Source organism: Mustela nivalis, assembly GCF_964662115.1.
Source record: "Mustela nivalis genome assembly, chromosome: 3".
Classification (NCBI taxonomy): domain Eukaryota; kingdom Metazoa; phylum Chordata; class Mammalia; order Carnivora; family Mustelidae; genus Mustela; species Mustela nivalis.
The window spans coordinates 8,374,625-8,391,450 of record NC_139022.1 but is presented as its reverse complement, the minus strand read 5'-3'; the positions used below and the strand labels follow the sequence as shown (position 1 = coordinate 8,391,450).

General features: G+C 40.3%; 1 pseudogene across 1 annotated transcript; it reads right to left on the bottom strand.

Moving 5' to 3' along the window:
- Window positions 1-9,079: 9,079 nt before the first annotated feature.
- Window positions 9,080-10,038, bottom strand: LOC309861288 (olfactory receptor 2B11-like; annotated as a pseudogene). Its single transcript has one exon. The product of its transcript is annotated as an olfactory receptor 2B11-like (transcript).
- Between the last annotated feature and the right edge of the window lie 6,788 nt (window positions 10,039-16,826).

Below are 16,826 nucleotides of genomic sequence, written 5' to 3'. Positions count from 1 at the left end.
CAGAAAGACCAAGCATGGGTTTAGGACATTCAGCTCCATTGTTCCCACCTCTGAGGAGGGGCCAGGGGCCAGAGACTGGACCAGTCACATTGTCAATGAGTTAATCAACCATGCCTGTATAATAAATCCCCTGTATGAACTCTGGGCACCAAGGTTTGGCAGAGCTCTACACACTGATGAGCTGGGAAGGGACAGGGCATAGAAGCTCTGTGTCCCCCACCCTAAAGCTGACCTTGCCCTGTGCATCTCTCCCACTCGGCTGCTTCTGAGTTGTATCCTTTATAAAAAAATGGTCCTTACAAGCATGGCACTTTTCAGTGAGTTCCACTATTCATTGAACTTGAAGGATGTTCTGTGGAAACCCAGAATTGATAGCTTAATCCTTCCAAATTATTGGTGGACCCTTGAACTTGTGGTTCCATGGAACTGAGACCCTTCCACCTGTGGGCTCTGTGGTAACTCGACAGCTTGTGTCTATACTGGATTGGATTGTTGGACACCTAACTGGGGGTGGATGATTGGTCAGCAAGCATGCAGGGCCCCAAGCACTTAACTCACCTTGTTACCATGCACAAATCACTCCATTTTCCTTTTTGTGCAAAAATGCAATTAATAATTTGTCTGTATCAGTTCAATACTTTGAGATTTAAAAGGACAGCTATTGCATTCGGAGTGCTGCCAAGAATGCCATAAGGTCTATTTTCATCTGTTTCTCTTCTCATTATCTTTGAGGGGTAAATGTCAGAAATAAGGTAATGGGTTAAAGACTCAATTTCAGTTTCCCTTCTAGTGGGCAACATGCTCAGGAAATTAGGGGACTTAGTTTGGAGTGGAGTCTCTGGAACACAAACTCCCAGGATAGAAAAATTCATTCTGTGACCATGAATGGGCAAAAGGTATCTGCTTTCCACTTAATGATTTTTTTGTTTAGTTGTATTGAGAATTACCTTAATAGACACATAAGCCTCATTTTAGGAATTATTAGCATTGATTCATGGAGGACAAGAATGTCTCTAGGACTGTGAACTCACTTTCATTAAGCATCTTTCTGCTCCCTAAAATGCTGTATATTCTAATTAAGGGGTTGTTAGGTACCGGTCATACCTTTTGGTAATCTAGAGCAGTGATATCAGCATCTAAATAATAAACAGGTGTATCAGTCAGAACATAGCCATGTGACAGAAACTAGACCACTTGTTTCAACTGAAGGAATTTAACATAAAGATTGTGGGGAATTAGAGGTTGGGTCTCTGAAAAGAAAGACAACTCAGAAGTTTATGGGGGGAATGACTTCAGCAAACAGGTAGTGGGCTTTATGAGAATGTGGGTGTTTGGAGGAGGGTCCCAAAAGAGTGCTGCTGGGCTGCTGGTGGTGTGAAGTGCTGGTCCTGCAGGTGTGCAAGTGGAGTCAGCTGCTACCGGCAGGGAGAGGAAACCTCACTGTAGAAGCATCGAAGGACAAAGGGAAGCCAGACAGAGAACATCTTCTCTCCTTTCCAGCCTGGCAGACTGACTGAGGAACTTCCCACAGGATGTATTTACAGGAAGCAGCTGACAGGCAAAATCATTTTTGCTCAAGTCCCAACTTCACATCAAAAAGAGGAGTACAGAGGGGTCAACTTGCTGTCAAAAGAATAGCTTTATAGCTGGCACTGTGATAGTATAGGGCGCGGGTATAAAAAATACATTTGAGAATCAAGTGTGTACCTGTCAAAAGATGATTAAGTGAGGTTTCAGAAGGTGGGAGTAAGTAAATAGGCAACTAGGAGAAATCCTGACAGTTAATTTTAGTTTTTCAAGGAAGGCTTTGTCTATTGTGGGGATGGGAGGTTAAAAGGAAGAAGATGATGAATATATATCACTTCTTTGTCCATTCATCTCTTTGTGGACATTTGGGCTGCTTCCATATCTTGGCTAGTAAATAAAGCTGCAATAATATCTTATTAAATTAATATCAGCCGTGACCAAGAATAAGATCAATTAGTAACAACAGGAATGGACCCAGAGGGTAGTAGGCTAAGAGAAATCATTTAGTCAGAGAAAGGCACTTGTATGTAGAATTTAAGAAACAAAACAAGTAAGCAAGTGGAGAAAAAGAGAGAGACAAACCAAGAAACAGACCTTAACTATGGAGACCAAACTGATGGTTACCAGAGGGGGGTGGGGTGGGAGGATGGGTGAAGAAGGTGAAGGGGATTAAGAAGACATTTGCCATTAAAAACAGACACTTAGACCAGTGAAACAGAGTAGAGAGCCCAGATATGGACCCTCTACTCTATAGTCAAATAATCTTCGACAAAAGAGGAAAAAATATAAAGTGGAAAAGATAGTCTCTTCAATAAATGGTGCTGGGAAAACAGGACAGCTATATGTAGAAGAATGAAACTCAACCCTTCTTTTACACCGCACACAAAGATAAACTCAAAATGGATGAACGACCTCAACATGAGACAAGAATTTATCAGAATCCTAGAGGAGAACATAGGCAGTAACCTCTTTGATATGAGCCACAGCAACTTCTTTCAAGATATGTCTCCAAAGGCAAAGGAAAAAAAAGCTAAGATGAACTTTTGGAACTTCATCAAGATCAAAAGCTTCTGCAGAGCAAAGGAAACAGTCAAGAAAACAAAGAGGCAACCCACGAAATGGGAGAAGATATTTGCAAATGACAGTACAGACAAAAGGTTGATATCCAGGATCTATCAAGAACTCCTCAAACTCAACACACCCAAAACAGACAATCTTTTCAAAAAATGGGCAGAAAATATGAACAGACACTTCTCCAACGAAGACTTATAAATTGCTATCAGACACATGGAAAAATGTTCATCATCACTAGCCATCAGGGAGATTCAAATTAAAACCACATTGAGATACCACCTTACACCAATTAGAATGGCTAAAATTAGCAAGACAGGAAACAACGTGTGTTGGAGAGGATGTGGAGAAAGGGAAACCCTCTTCCACTGTTGGGAAAGCAAGTTGGTGCAGCCACTTTGGAAAACAGTGTGGAGATTCCTCAAGAAATTAAAAATAGAGCTTCCCTATGACCCTGCCATTGCACTACTGGGTATTTACCCCAAAGATACAGATGTAGTGAAAAGAAGGGACATCTGTACCCCAATGTTTATAGCAGAAATGGCCATGGTCTCCAAACTGTGGAAAGAACCAAGATTCCTTTCAATGGACACATGGATAAGGAAGATGTGGTCTATATACACTATGGAGTATTATGCCTCCATCAGAAAGGATGAATACCCAACTTTTGTAGCAACATGGATGGGACTGGAAGAGATTATGCTGAGTGAAATCAGTCAAGCAGAGAGAGTCAATTATCATATGGTTTCACTTATTTGTGGAGCATATCAAATAGCATAGAGGACAAGAGGAGATGGGGAGGAGGATGGAGTTGGGGGAAATTGGAAGGGGAGGTGAACCATGAGAGACTATGGACTCTGAAAAACAATCTGAGGGTTTTGAAGGGGTGGGGTGGGAGGTTGGGGGAAGCAGGTAGTGGGTATTGGAGAGGGCACGAATTGCATGGAGCACTGGGTGTGGTGCAAAAACAATGAATACTGTTACACTGAAAAGAAATTTAAAAAGAAAAAAAAAAAAAAAAGAAAAGAAGACCCTTGTCATGATGAACACTAAGAAATGTATAGAATTGTTGAATCACTATATTGTACAACTTAAACTAACATAATACTATGTTATTATATTTCAATAAAGGATAAATAGAGAAAAAGAAAGATATGATCAAATTCGTGTACTTTACTGATTTTTAAAAATCATCTGATGATTAGGGTGCCTGGGTGGCTCACACAGTGTTCAGTTCATGATCTCATGGTTGTGGGATCAAGCCCTGTGTCAGGCTCTATCCTCTGTGTGGTGTCTGCTTTGGACTCTCTCTCCTTCTCCCTCTGCCTCTCCTCACATTCTCTCTCTCTCTTTGGAATAAATAAATAAACCTTAAAAAAATCTGACAATTGTTAATGATGGAAACATTAAAGATAGCAGTAGTTCTTCAAGAAAAAAGTTGGCATACTTGATTTTATTTTTTATCATGAACTGGGAGTGACAAAATTAGAACTTTTTTTTTTCTGCTAAATAATTAACATCAGAAAGAGGTGCCAAGAAAGTCTAGAGTAAATGTCATTCTCTTTTCCATACATCTCCCAATGATAAAAGACTCTATAACAAGACAGTCTGGTAAGTCAGCTACCTGACAGTTTTACAAACCTGTATTTACTATGTAAGAAACCTTTATTGACTGAAGGCAGATCCTTTATGGGTGTCAGTGAATTTTTTAGAGTATTATTATCAGGTTTTCTTTTTTCTTTCTTTTTTTTTTTAAGATTTTATTTATTTATTTGACAGACAGAGATCACAAGTAGGTAGAGAGGCAGGCTGAAAGAGAGAGAGGAAGAAGCAGGCTCCCTGCCCAGCAGAGAGCCCAATGTGGGACTTGATCCCAGGACCCTGGGATCATGACCTGAGCCGAAGGCAGTGGCTTAACCCACTGAGCCACCCAGGTGCCCCTATTATCAGGTTTTCATGAGGAAGATATTGGCTTTCTTTTTGTTGACTTGAAGAGCTATCTACTCAGGTTGGACACCTTGAGAAGGTGGATACAGGACCATTTTTGACTAGAACATCCAATAAATGACTTGTAAAGATCTTGGCTGGAGTTTCAACCAGTTATCACTTCATCTCTAGTGATCATGCATCTAATTATCACAAGAAACAATTTAAAAGATTTTTTTAGCTAAAAGCAGTAAGTGGTGCAGGGAAGTAGTTAAGTCATTCAAAGAATGCTACCTTTCTTGTAAAAGTAATTTTAAAAAAGGGGAAGTTTCTAGGCTTTTGTAAAAGCCTTGCCCTCTACTGCTGGAAACCTTTTTCTGCTTACTCTCATTTTTTTGTGGCTTGAGCTCAGTGACAAGGAGTATGGTGTGGATGAAGCTGGACAATGACTAATTAATAGAATTAGGAATTTTCACAAATGGAAAATAGAACAGTATAATTATTTTAAGTATTATTAAATGTTTTCCTTTTTTTTTCTTTTTGACATTATTTAAAAAACAATAACATTTTAAATATCCTAGAAATGTCTTTAAGGTAATGTCAATTTTAGCTCTTTCTTAACCTTTGGCCAAGGAATTCAGGGCTTTCTGGCTAACTTCAGTGTGATAAATATTTATCAGGCACTGCTCAATTTCTTGAGTTGGAAACACGATTTTAAACATCTAAGTCAGGGATAGAATTTGCCAAATGTAATTGAGTCTATTCTTCTTAAAGAATAAAAATGGCTTTCTGTTGTCATTGTTGCACAAAGTCTAAGTTACTATGGGTGAAAATGCAGCACCTGTGGGGTTCAGTCCAGGTGTGAAGACAATCCACTGTGGATGTGAAGCTGGCACGTTTCAGCCTTGTACCACTAGCCCTATGGGCAACACGAAGCTGTGCATAGTCTGTCTGAAAGCCTCCCGTAGCTCCTGCAGCTAAGTGATTGTCTGGTAGCCTTTGCATTTAATAAACTGGCAGGAGACTTTTTCTATCTAAATACTATGTGATAGATAATTTTAGCTAGCCATATATTGTGTGCACGAGGTTCATAAAGATTTTTCAATCATTCCTTTCCATTTATCAACTGAAATTTTGTTTCATATGTGATTTTTTTTTTACACTGGTGGCGATTCATCATGGAGCATATAAAAATTAATTTGACTCACCCCCTCAAAAAAAATCTCATTATATTCACAGTACAGAGCAATAGATTTCCAAAGTTTTCATAGCAAAGTGATACTTTTAGAAAAGTACCTGAAAAGCACTCACCTTATCCTGTTTTCTTCATGAGTATTTCTAAGATTTTTCCACAAAGTATTCAGAAAAGCAGAGGACAGTGAATTTCAGAAACCTTACCATAATATAGAAGAGTGCATCAAAGCACACAAAGTATTTGAAACTTAGGTTTTTATGATAAAAATTTACCTACATTTTTTCTATCTATTCTCTCAGTTTATTATAATGGAAGCATGCTTTCATTTAATTATCAGTTCAATTATTTAAATATCTTCTCAAGCATCAAATAACATTGATGTTTCTGGAAAATTCATCATGTTTACCTTGTGCTTTTATGTAACTCTGATGTAGAATATTCTGGGGTCTCTGGTGTTCCAGATGCATGCCAAACCATCCCCAAACTCAGTAGCTTGGGATAACTCACCATTTTGCACATTGGGAATTTGGGCAGAGCTCAGCTGTAAAGTTCTTTGATTCTATGCTGTGTCTTCTGAGGTCACTGTGTCGTATTGAACTAGTGGGCAGGAGGGGCTCAGAGAGCCCCACTCAGGTGTGGTAGAATTGGTTGGAAGCCTGACAGAGGAAGGATGGAAGGTGATAATGTCTGCCCACAGTCTTCCTAGCACGGCTACCTAACAGCAGTTAAGCTTTCTACCTGGTAACTACAGACCCAGACAGACTGTGTTAACTGCACACTAACAGATTTCCTTTGATCTTGCCTTGGAAGGTCTAAAATATCACTTTTACCTCGTTTTAATAAGAAGTACTTTGAGATCATCTTTAAGCTAGCACACCTGTTTTGAGAAATATAGTCTTCAGTCCTCTCAAATGTGTTCTAAAATTAGGTCACATCCATACATAGCTGTATGTGTGGACTGACATTTTTGCATCCATGACAGATTGCTCTCATTGAATTGTGTCCTGGACCTGTGCCATTAGGAAAAGTCAGGAGAGAAAGTTCTTATGCATCATTATGCATGTCACTAAAGTAGTTCTAAAGGGCTTAGTTATTGCCTGGGGAGGGCAACCCAGGGGAAAATTTCTTTGTGGTTGTGAAAATGGGAAGAGTCATGATTCTTCTACATTTCTTAAATCAAATGCTATAGCTTTGCAATCTTTATTTTCTTTTTGCCTTTACTATCAAGAAAACTTCTTCAATTTTCCTTTTGTCCTAATTATATGGTTGTTTTGTTGTTGTTGTTGTTATTATTATTATATTTATTTTCTCTGCCAGGTTATGTTAGTATCTGGGATATGTATGACAGCAGGATAAAAATGAATAAGTTAAATATAACTAAATACAAAACAAAATATTTAAAATACTTTGTGTGCTTTGATGCACTGGTAAGATTTCTGAAATTCACTGTCCTCTGCTTTTCTGAACACTTTGTGGAAAAAGCTGAGAAATACTCATGAAGAAAACATAATAAGGTGTGTACTTTTCAGGTACTTTTCTAAAAGTATCACTTTGCCAGGAAAACTTTGACAAAAATGCAAATACAGAGTCCTAGTATTGTGGCTGTGTTCTACTAAAGGAGGCGGTCAGTATGGACGTTAGTACTGGTCTCAGTTCCAACAGTTACTGGAACAACCATGAACACGTTACCACTCCAATAACCAAATTCTTACATGACAATGGAAAAATATGGAAATTGGAAATATGGAAATATGGACAATGGAAAAAATTACCTCCTGGGGATATTTTAAACAAGATATCATACATAAATACACTTAATCTAGTACCTGCATCTTCAAAGCCTTCTACAAATGTTGGCTGTCACGATGACTTTGCACTTATTATTTAAACTTATAGTGTCCTTAAATTTGACTGTATTTATATCTTCTATTCTCAACTAGACATTGTTTGTTTAGGTATTATGCTATTTTGTTTTATACCCATAAATCTAATATAGAGTCTTATGCATCCATAATAAATATGCTTATTTCTGGCCATTGAGGGGAACTTCCTATATGAGAAGACAGACTTTGGGTGGGCGGAAGCATCATCTAAAGTTACAGGAAGAGAAAAGTAATCTTCACTTTTAGAATTTTAAAAAAGTCACATAAAATTTATGGAATTTAAAAATATGGAGACAACCTTACCTCAGTCAGTATGGCTAAAATTAACCACTTAGGAAACAACAGAAAGGGGAACCCTCCTGCACTATTGGTGGGAATGCAAGCGGGAGCAGCCACTCTGGAAAATAGTCTGGACGTTTCTCAAGACATTTCTCAAGACCTAGCAATTGCATTACTGAATATTTACCCCAAAGATACAAATGTACTGATCTGAAGAGGTACCTGCACTCCAATGTCTATGGCAGCAATGCTCACAATAGCCAAACTATGGGAAGAATCCAGATGTCCATCGACAGATGAATAGATAAAGAGGTAGTATATATATGTATATATATACATATATATACTATTACTCAGTCACCAGAAAAATATGAAATCTTTCCATTTGCAACAACATGGATGGAACTAGAGGGTAGTGTGCTAAGCGAAAAAGTCAATCAGAGAAAGACAATTATCATATGATCTCACTCATATGTTGAATTTAAGAATTAAAAGATCATAGGGGAAAAGAGAAAAAAAAAAGACAAAATCAGAGAGGGACACAAACCATAAGAGACCCTTAAGCATAGGGAAAAAACTGAGGGGTGCTGGAGGGGAGGGGGCTTAGGGATGGGGGAACTGGGTGATGGATATTAAGGAGGGCATGTGATGTAATGAGCACTGGATGTTATATACGATGGATGAATCACTAACCTCTACCTCAGAAAACAATAATGCATTATATGTTAATTAATTGAATTTATATAAAAATAAAGAAAAAACACAAAAAAATATGTGGAGACAAACAAATTTATTATCATATCAGATCATGATTCAGTTTCACATAATGTATCCTTAGGAGTAATGAAAATGGAAGAGGGAAGATTTGAAAGAGACAAAGGGGAGAAAAATAAGAATAAATAGGAAGATAAAAAGGAGCAAGAATTAGGAAACTAGAAATGAAAATAATTTGACAAATAACTTATTGAACACCAATTCTGTTTAAACGACTCCTAAAAACAAATGGCTTCTGAGAACAAAGACTATTGGGAGGGGTGGGGTTTTAAGCACTATGACCACACAGAAGGTGAAATGTTGGGACAGGGACTTGGGGGGGCTTTCAAATCTCTCAAAACACTCCTTGGGTGTCAACTCCTTCAGCACACAACATGCTTGCCCAGACTTCTGTCACCAACAGGGACTGTCATGTCTTAGAGCCTCATCTCCTGCAGAACCTCCAGGTCCTTGACAGGAGTCTCCTCAGAGCTCCCTTCACATCCTTATTCCTCAGGGTGTAGATGAAGGGGTTGAGGGTGTGGGTGATTATGGAATAGAAGAGGGAGATAAACTTGCCCTGCTCTTGGGAGTAGCTGGAAGGGGGCTGCAGGTACAAGTAGATGGCAGGCAGGTAGAAGAGGGAGACCACCACCAGGTGGGAGGAACAGGTCCCAAAGGCTTTGTGCCTTCCCCTGGAGGACTGGATCTTGAGCACTGCATGGGCGATGAAGCCATAGGAGAGAAGGATGAGGGCTAGGGGCACCAGCACAAAGAAGGCCACCAACACAGCCAGTGTAGCATCATTCACGGTGGTGTCTGCACACGACAGCTTGATCATGGCTGGCACATCACAGAAGAAATTGTTCAGCACCTGCTGCCCACAGAAAGGCAACTGCACTGTCAGCACCACCTGAATGAAGGGAGTTTCCAAAGCTGCTGAGCCAGGCCACAGCCACTAGCTGCTGGCAGAGAGGGCTATGCATAATAATGGCATACCAGAGGGCATTCACAGATGGCCACATAGCGGTCCAGGGCCATGGTGGCCAAGACGATGCACTCAGTGCATCCCAGCCAGTGGAAAATGGCGTACTGCGCCATGCAGCCACCATAGCTGATGGTCTTCCTGGAGCTGCCCATGTTAACCAGCATCTGTGGGACTGTGGTGGTGGTATAGCAGAGATCCAGGAAGGAGAAGTATCTGAGAAAGATGTACATGGGGCTGTGGAGCTGGGGATCCAGCCGGGTCACCAGGGTGATAGCAATGTTTTCCAACATGGCCAGAATGTAGGACACCAGGAGGACCACAAAGAGGGGGAGCTCCAGTCATGGCCTGTCAGAAACACCTAGAAGGGTGAAATCCTTAGGGAGATCCTCCAAGAAGCTCTGGTTGTCACCTCTCATGCGGAGGCATTCTCTGGAGACTGTGATGAGTCAAAGTGAATGAAACCTGAGAATAGGAGTTAGTTGCCTTCCTAATGGGTGTGCCTGAGCTTTCCTACAGAGTTGCATCCTGTCTTACCTCTGTGGAGACCCTGAGGTGTGGGGAAGTCAGAACCAGGAGGCAGAGCAGCTGCCCATGTGTTTGCTCTGCTTCCTGCTCTATGCCATCTTTCTTTATGAAATTTAATTTTTGCATCTGTGACGTGGGAAGAAAATACTTGTCAAGTTCTGGGGATGATAGAGCGATATGATGTTTGTGAAAATGTATCAAAAATAAATAAAAAATTTCTTCTGGTTTGGTCAAAGTCTGCTACATCCCCCATCACCATTAAAATGTTTGACTTCTCTCTGCAAACTCACTGACAGGGAGTTGACCACTTTCTTTAGTTTTTTTGCTTTGCCTTTTGGAAGTGGTGATAGGAGGGAAGTGAGAAATGGCATCAAGCAGGATAGGAGCACACTCGACTCACCTGCTAAGGTTTACACCTGGCTCTGTCAGCATAAAGAGGTGCTCTCTGGTTTCCTGCACATGCTGATCTCTCTCCCAGGGCTGTTCACATTCAGGCAGCTCTATCATGCACCTTGCAGTAAAAAAAAAAAAAAAAAAGTACAGACCAAGATCTTCTGAGACCCTGGAGTCAAGGAGCTAAGTCACTTTGGCTGTTGACTTGGTCGTGGCACCTAATAAGATCCCAGAGCATAGGGGTTTGAGCACCAGGAGAAAGATCCAGGATGTGTAAGAACCCTTGGAGCTGTTTCTGAAGGATCATACTGCCTCTAGAGCTAATATATGGGACACTTTGATGGACATTTAGGTTTCCTGCACAACTTTGTTGTGAAGCAGCTCTTTCCTTTTATAATCACAAAACACAGATGATTTGATTTTTGGACTCTGTAGCTTTTAGAAAACAACTGGGTTACCACTTGCTGATTCATGGGTCTCTTCCACTGAGGTCCATCAGCCCCAGGTCCTACACTCTTCCCAGGACTGCAAACCCTCAAGTTTATGACATCAATGATATAGTGCATGAGAAGACTGAGAAGGATTCATCCTTAGTTCCTTATTTGCTGCTTTATGCATAAACTATAAAATTCATGGAGATCTCTTAAGTGCTGCTGCAATAAATAAGGGCTGCCCTTCCCTCCAAGTCTTGCATTCTTAAGAACCCTAGTGTTTCTTGAAAACAGTCCCAACTCTGGGGTTGCAATGGATACCTAAGTGCAAATGACCTTTCTCCCTCTGTTGTTTCAACACTACATACACTTTCCAATACTCTTGTGGAACATCCAGTTATTACACTTCTGTAATATGGAAACTATGTCTTGGGTTACTCTTAGAGAATAAAGTTATTTTATCTCCAAAGGGAGCTCAGGACACATTTTTGATTCAGTGAGCTGGGTGGGACAAAATCAGGCTTGTCCACCTTTCAAGATGAAAAGAAATCACACTATTTCCCTTTCTTAGGTTTCTGATTCCAAAGTTTCTTCTCAGCCAGCATCTATACTGGATAAGAATGGGAAATGTTGCAGGGATAGTAAGAAAGATATATAAGGTTAGAGGAACCAGGCATGACAGAAGGTAGGTATGGCACTCACATTAAATAAGGAATGCAAATCATGAAACTCTCTATGAGCCAGATGTTATGATTACTTGGTGCTTTCATGGCCCAGTAAAGGAGAAGTTTTTGCCTCCATTTTGCTGTTGGCAGAGTGGCTTGGAGATGACTGTCCTGCTATAGATTACTTACATAGAAGCACATGGTAAAGCCAAGGGTGAAGGCTAAGCTCTTGCTCTTAACCATTATTCTCTGTAGTATTTTACCTTTAAAAATCACTTTGCTAGCTCTTAATCTCACAAAACAAACTGAGGGAGGCCGGGGGGTGGGGGATAGGGAGAGGGTGGTGGGTTATGGACATTGGGGAGGGTATGTGCTATGGTGAGTGCTGTGAAGTGTGTAAACCTGGCGATTCACAGACCTGTACCCCTGTGGCTAATAATACATTATATTTTTATAGAAAATAAATAAATAAGTCACTTTGCTAGACTGATGAGTCACATACCTATACCCCTGAAACAAATAATAAATTATATATTAATAAGAAAATTTAATCAACAGAATAAATCAATATATGTAATCAAAGAAACCTACAAAAATAACAGTAAACAGAAAACAAACAGAATATAACTCAAAAAAATCACTTTTCTTTTTAAAAATGAATAGCATTCATGCAGATCCCTGAGACAGAAAAGAATGACAGAAACAGGAGAGTAATGTCACCTGAGAGAAAGGGGTGAGGGATCGAAGAGGAGACACTGTAATTTCCAGGTCAGTGTATCGGGTGTGCATGGGTGCACATGTGCACACACACACACACACACCTCCAGCTGGTTGACTGCAGAGCTGGACACCAGCCCAACCTGACCCTTCTTGCTCGACATCAGATGCCTTTGGGGCCTCACACTTGGAACTGCTTTGGATCCAGCCTCTGAACTCCTTTGATCTCCTTACCCCTTCCTATCATGCAGATAAAGGTATTCCCGGGGCACTGCCCTACTTCCCTGGAAAAACAGCGATTTCCGCATCTGCCACAGTCACACTCAAGCAAAGTCCTTCCAGATGTGTGTCTCTAGCTGTCACTTCTTCGCTTTTGGACACTGTTCACTGGAGCATCTCAAATTTACCCTGTTGGTTTTTCCTCCAACTTCAGTCCAGAACCTTCCTTCCCATTCCTGGATGCCTCTGCATCAGTTACCCTGACTCAGAGTGTTCAGATTATTTCTGATGACAGCCCTCATTGACCATATTTCATTGGTGACATCCTATCAGCTTCACTAAATAATGTCAGAGCACACGCTATTAGTTTCCCCGCCTCTGCCATCTTTGCCCAGAACCAACATCTGGATCCCTCTTATCCAACCCATTACTCATATTCCCAATGGAGTTGTCTTTCTAAGACTCAGTTCTTAAGAGCAGACATACCTTTAAGTGTTCCAGTTACCTGACAACAGAACAACCATCTCTTTAGACAATTATGTGGCAGGAGTACAGTTGTATTCTTCTCACACTGAATCCCTGGTGCTGCTTCTTACCACTGCTCCATCTCTCTGTCTTAGCAGCTGCCATGGGATATGTCAATTACAGGACTCACACCACACTTACTGTTAGGCTAGGGAGATTTTGAACCTATTGAAAAAACCTGTGATGTGTATCATTCAGTTCATGACATAGAACCCATAGATAAAGGCACATGTATAGATGTATGTCCTACTGCCATATATTTTTATTACTAAGAATTCCTCTTGGGAGTCAGCAGAACATGTTCCCATGCCAACAAACAGGAGAGAACACCTCTTGATTGATTGATTGATTGATTGATTTATAAGGCACCCAAGACAATGACTGCCACAGAGTAATAGCTGAATTTTTTTCTGACTACTACAATGTGGTCTCAGCTGCCTGGTCCTTTTGTCACATGGAAGGGATGGCCTGAGCCTTCTGGTGGACAATCAGCATGAAGTGGTGCATATGTCAGCTCATGAGCTGCAGTTCAAGTGAATAAAAGCTGGTGTTAGAAACCATCATGGACAATGACACCTTTGAGCAACTATTTCTCTTCTCTGTGTTTCTATTCAATGATCTTTGAGTAGCTCTAGATGTTGGAGTAGGAGTAAGATGAGATCATGGCAGTGGCTTCATTTTTATGTTCGAGCATTTTGGGAAGCATTTTGTTTAGTGTTAGATGGAGAGAAAGCCTGACCCAAGGGAAGAGGGGAGCTTGTGCTTGAGGGATGATTGGGGGAGTTCCCCTCTTCTAAGCACTGCTCTGCTATATTCTCTCCCTGGGAGAATGGTATGAGAAGTGTGGAATGTCATAGGAACTGTCTTGAAGTCCAGGTGGGATGATTCCCAGAGACACAGAGGCTTCATTATCTGTGAAGCTGGAAAACAAAGAGATGGTATCCACAGTCTTGTACCAGAAAATGCTGGCATAGTGTAGATGGACACTCTTGTAACTGAGACTGACATAGGGTCCCTTTCCGATTATGCAAATCTCAGCTTCTTCACCTCCATATGCCTCTACTCCCATGTATTATCTACAGTCCCTAGCACTCCATGAGTTGTGTATTCCAGTTTCCCTGATAGACATGGGAGGAAAAAAATACAAATGAGATGCTGGGAAAGCTGCCAGAGATATTTTCCCATCTTCCTCCTCCTCCCCCTCCCCCTGCTTCTCCCCCTCCTCATGTGCAATGTAGACATGATGGCTGGAGACTTAGCAAACATATTTGACCTTGAAGGAAACTTGAAGGTCAGAGCTGTACCCTAAGAGTGATGGAACATTCAGAGGAGCCAGGGTACCTCATGATCAAGGATGTGCATTAGCTGTTGACTCCCTGGTTCCTTGACATGAGAGTGATAACCTTCCATCTTGTTTATAGCACTGATTTGGGTTTTATGTTTTAATGAAGCTGAACCTAATCCTTAAAGACCTTTGAAGACTTCCTGAAATTTCTTTCTTAGCATTATTATATTTGGGGCCATAATAGAGCTCTTATAGTAGTAATACAAGCCTCTGGGAGAATGTATCTTGAAGCAGTTTGTGTGGATACGGACATAACAGATTAAGAATTGAACAGTGAGTATATGGATACATTTAAAGATCAAAGAAATTATAGTCAGTGGAGAAGATAGAGTCTCGTTCTGCTTGGAGTGAAAAGAAAGGTTCTCTGTGGAGGCAGAGGGTGTGTTATGGGTTATATACATTTCTGGAATTGTTTCTTATTTTAGCTGTGATTAAGATTATAGTAAAGGAAACAAGGATGTATGCAGATCACCAGAAGATACACCTCTAAACCAATATTCATTTAACATGATACCAGTAAATGGTGGTGGTGAGAAATGGGCACTTGGGGCTCAAATGGATGGGATTCAAATGCCAGTACCCAGGCATTAACCACTGGACCTTGTTGAGTAAGTGTCCTGAAGATCAGTCTTTGCATCTTTAAAGTAGAAATAACAGTATTTGACCACCAAGTTGTTGTAAGAAAACTGAAAAAAGATATGCGAATATCTTACTGTGGTTCCTGATATGGCATTTTGTAAGTGGTTGTCTAGCTCTCCTTTCCCACCTATTTTATTTCCTCCATTGACCTGTTGGCAGACATGGAAGGAATTCCCACCCGATGCCATGCAGTGATGATGGGGATAAATAGAGTGTAAATAGACCGATTTGGCCTTTGAGGAAACTTTTTGGGGTGACTGAAGGGTTCTGTGGCTAGACCAGAATGGTGTTGCACAATGCTATGTTTATTACATTGTATACAAAAAAGGGTGATTTCTGTCAAATGAAAATTATACCGCAGTGGTGCAGAAAAACAGACATTAAGGAAATTATCACATGACAATGGAAATACAATTGAAAGAAGGATTAAGGAAAGCAAAGAGCAGAGAGAACATTCAGACAGGACTTAATCCACTGGGAGGTAGTGCAAAAGAGCTATTCCTTATGGATGTGCCATTCACCCTGATCATCATTACCTTCACCAAGCTTAATGCCCTCTGGGATGTCCACTGGCAGATGTGACGATGCACAGCCACACTTTTGAGCTGTATCTTCTGTAGCACAAAGATGTTAACACTGGCTCATCTTCAACAGGACATGCAATCTGTTTCATACACTGATGCAGTAACTTTGACCTGCCCTGTGCAATGGCCATATCCACACACGGGATCCAGGTCCAATGACTCATCAGCTCAATGTCTGAAGAGTTCCCTATGACTACATTCCTGGATTTATGGGCAAGAACTTTGTTCCAGAATAAAGACAAGATGATTAGATCATAATTCATTGGCATCTATGATTTGGTCTCTTTACAATCTATTGTAATCAACTTAAATGAGAAATAAACCAAGGTTTTCCTTTCAGATCATCAAATTTGATGTGTCTCAGTAATAGCACGTAAGTAGTAAAGTTATCAGATGGTATACATGGATTAATAATAATTTCAGGCTATCTTATGTCAGAAACTTAGACATGAATCAGTGTTTATGCTCTCATTTCTTCAAGGTATTATAAATTAAAAAAAAGTTAGCTATTTGAAAGAAAAAAGGAAAGATAGCTTCAGTGGGAAAAATGTTTCAAAAATTAAATTTGATTTATATGGTCAGTATTTTCAGATTAACTGAACTGGAAAAACTACATGGAGGAAAAAAATAGAGTTATATAAGATTTGAGAATGAGAAAATGTAAGCTAAAAAATTTAAAGACTTGAGGCACCTGGCTGGCTCAGTGGGTTAAAGCCTCTGCCTTCAGTTCTGGTCATGATCCCAGGGTCCCAGGATCGAGCCCAGCATTGTGCTCTTTGCTCAGTGGGGAGCCTGCCTCCCTTCCTCTCTCTCTGCCCGCCTCTCCGCCTGCTTGTGATCTCTGTCTGTAAAATAAATATATAAAATCTTAAAAAAGAAAAAAAAATCAAAGACTCAAGATTTTGAAAAGGACAAAAAGACAATAAAAGACAAGAATGATCAAGTAGTACCCCTGAGAGAGACAAAGTGTGACATACAACTTATCACAACAGATTTTCATTTGTGTTTGTGAAACATTACACTTTTAAAAACATTTTCACACCATCTGAGAATATGATCCTGAGTTTTAACTGTTATGTTTGCTGATGGTTTGTCACTCTGAGAGGTTTTTCCAGAATGATTAATTTATAATTGCCTCCAGAGAGCTGTTGTAATTATTCA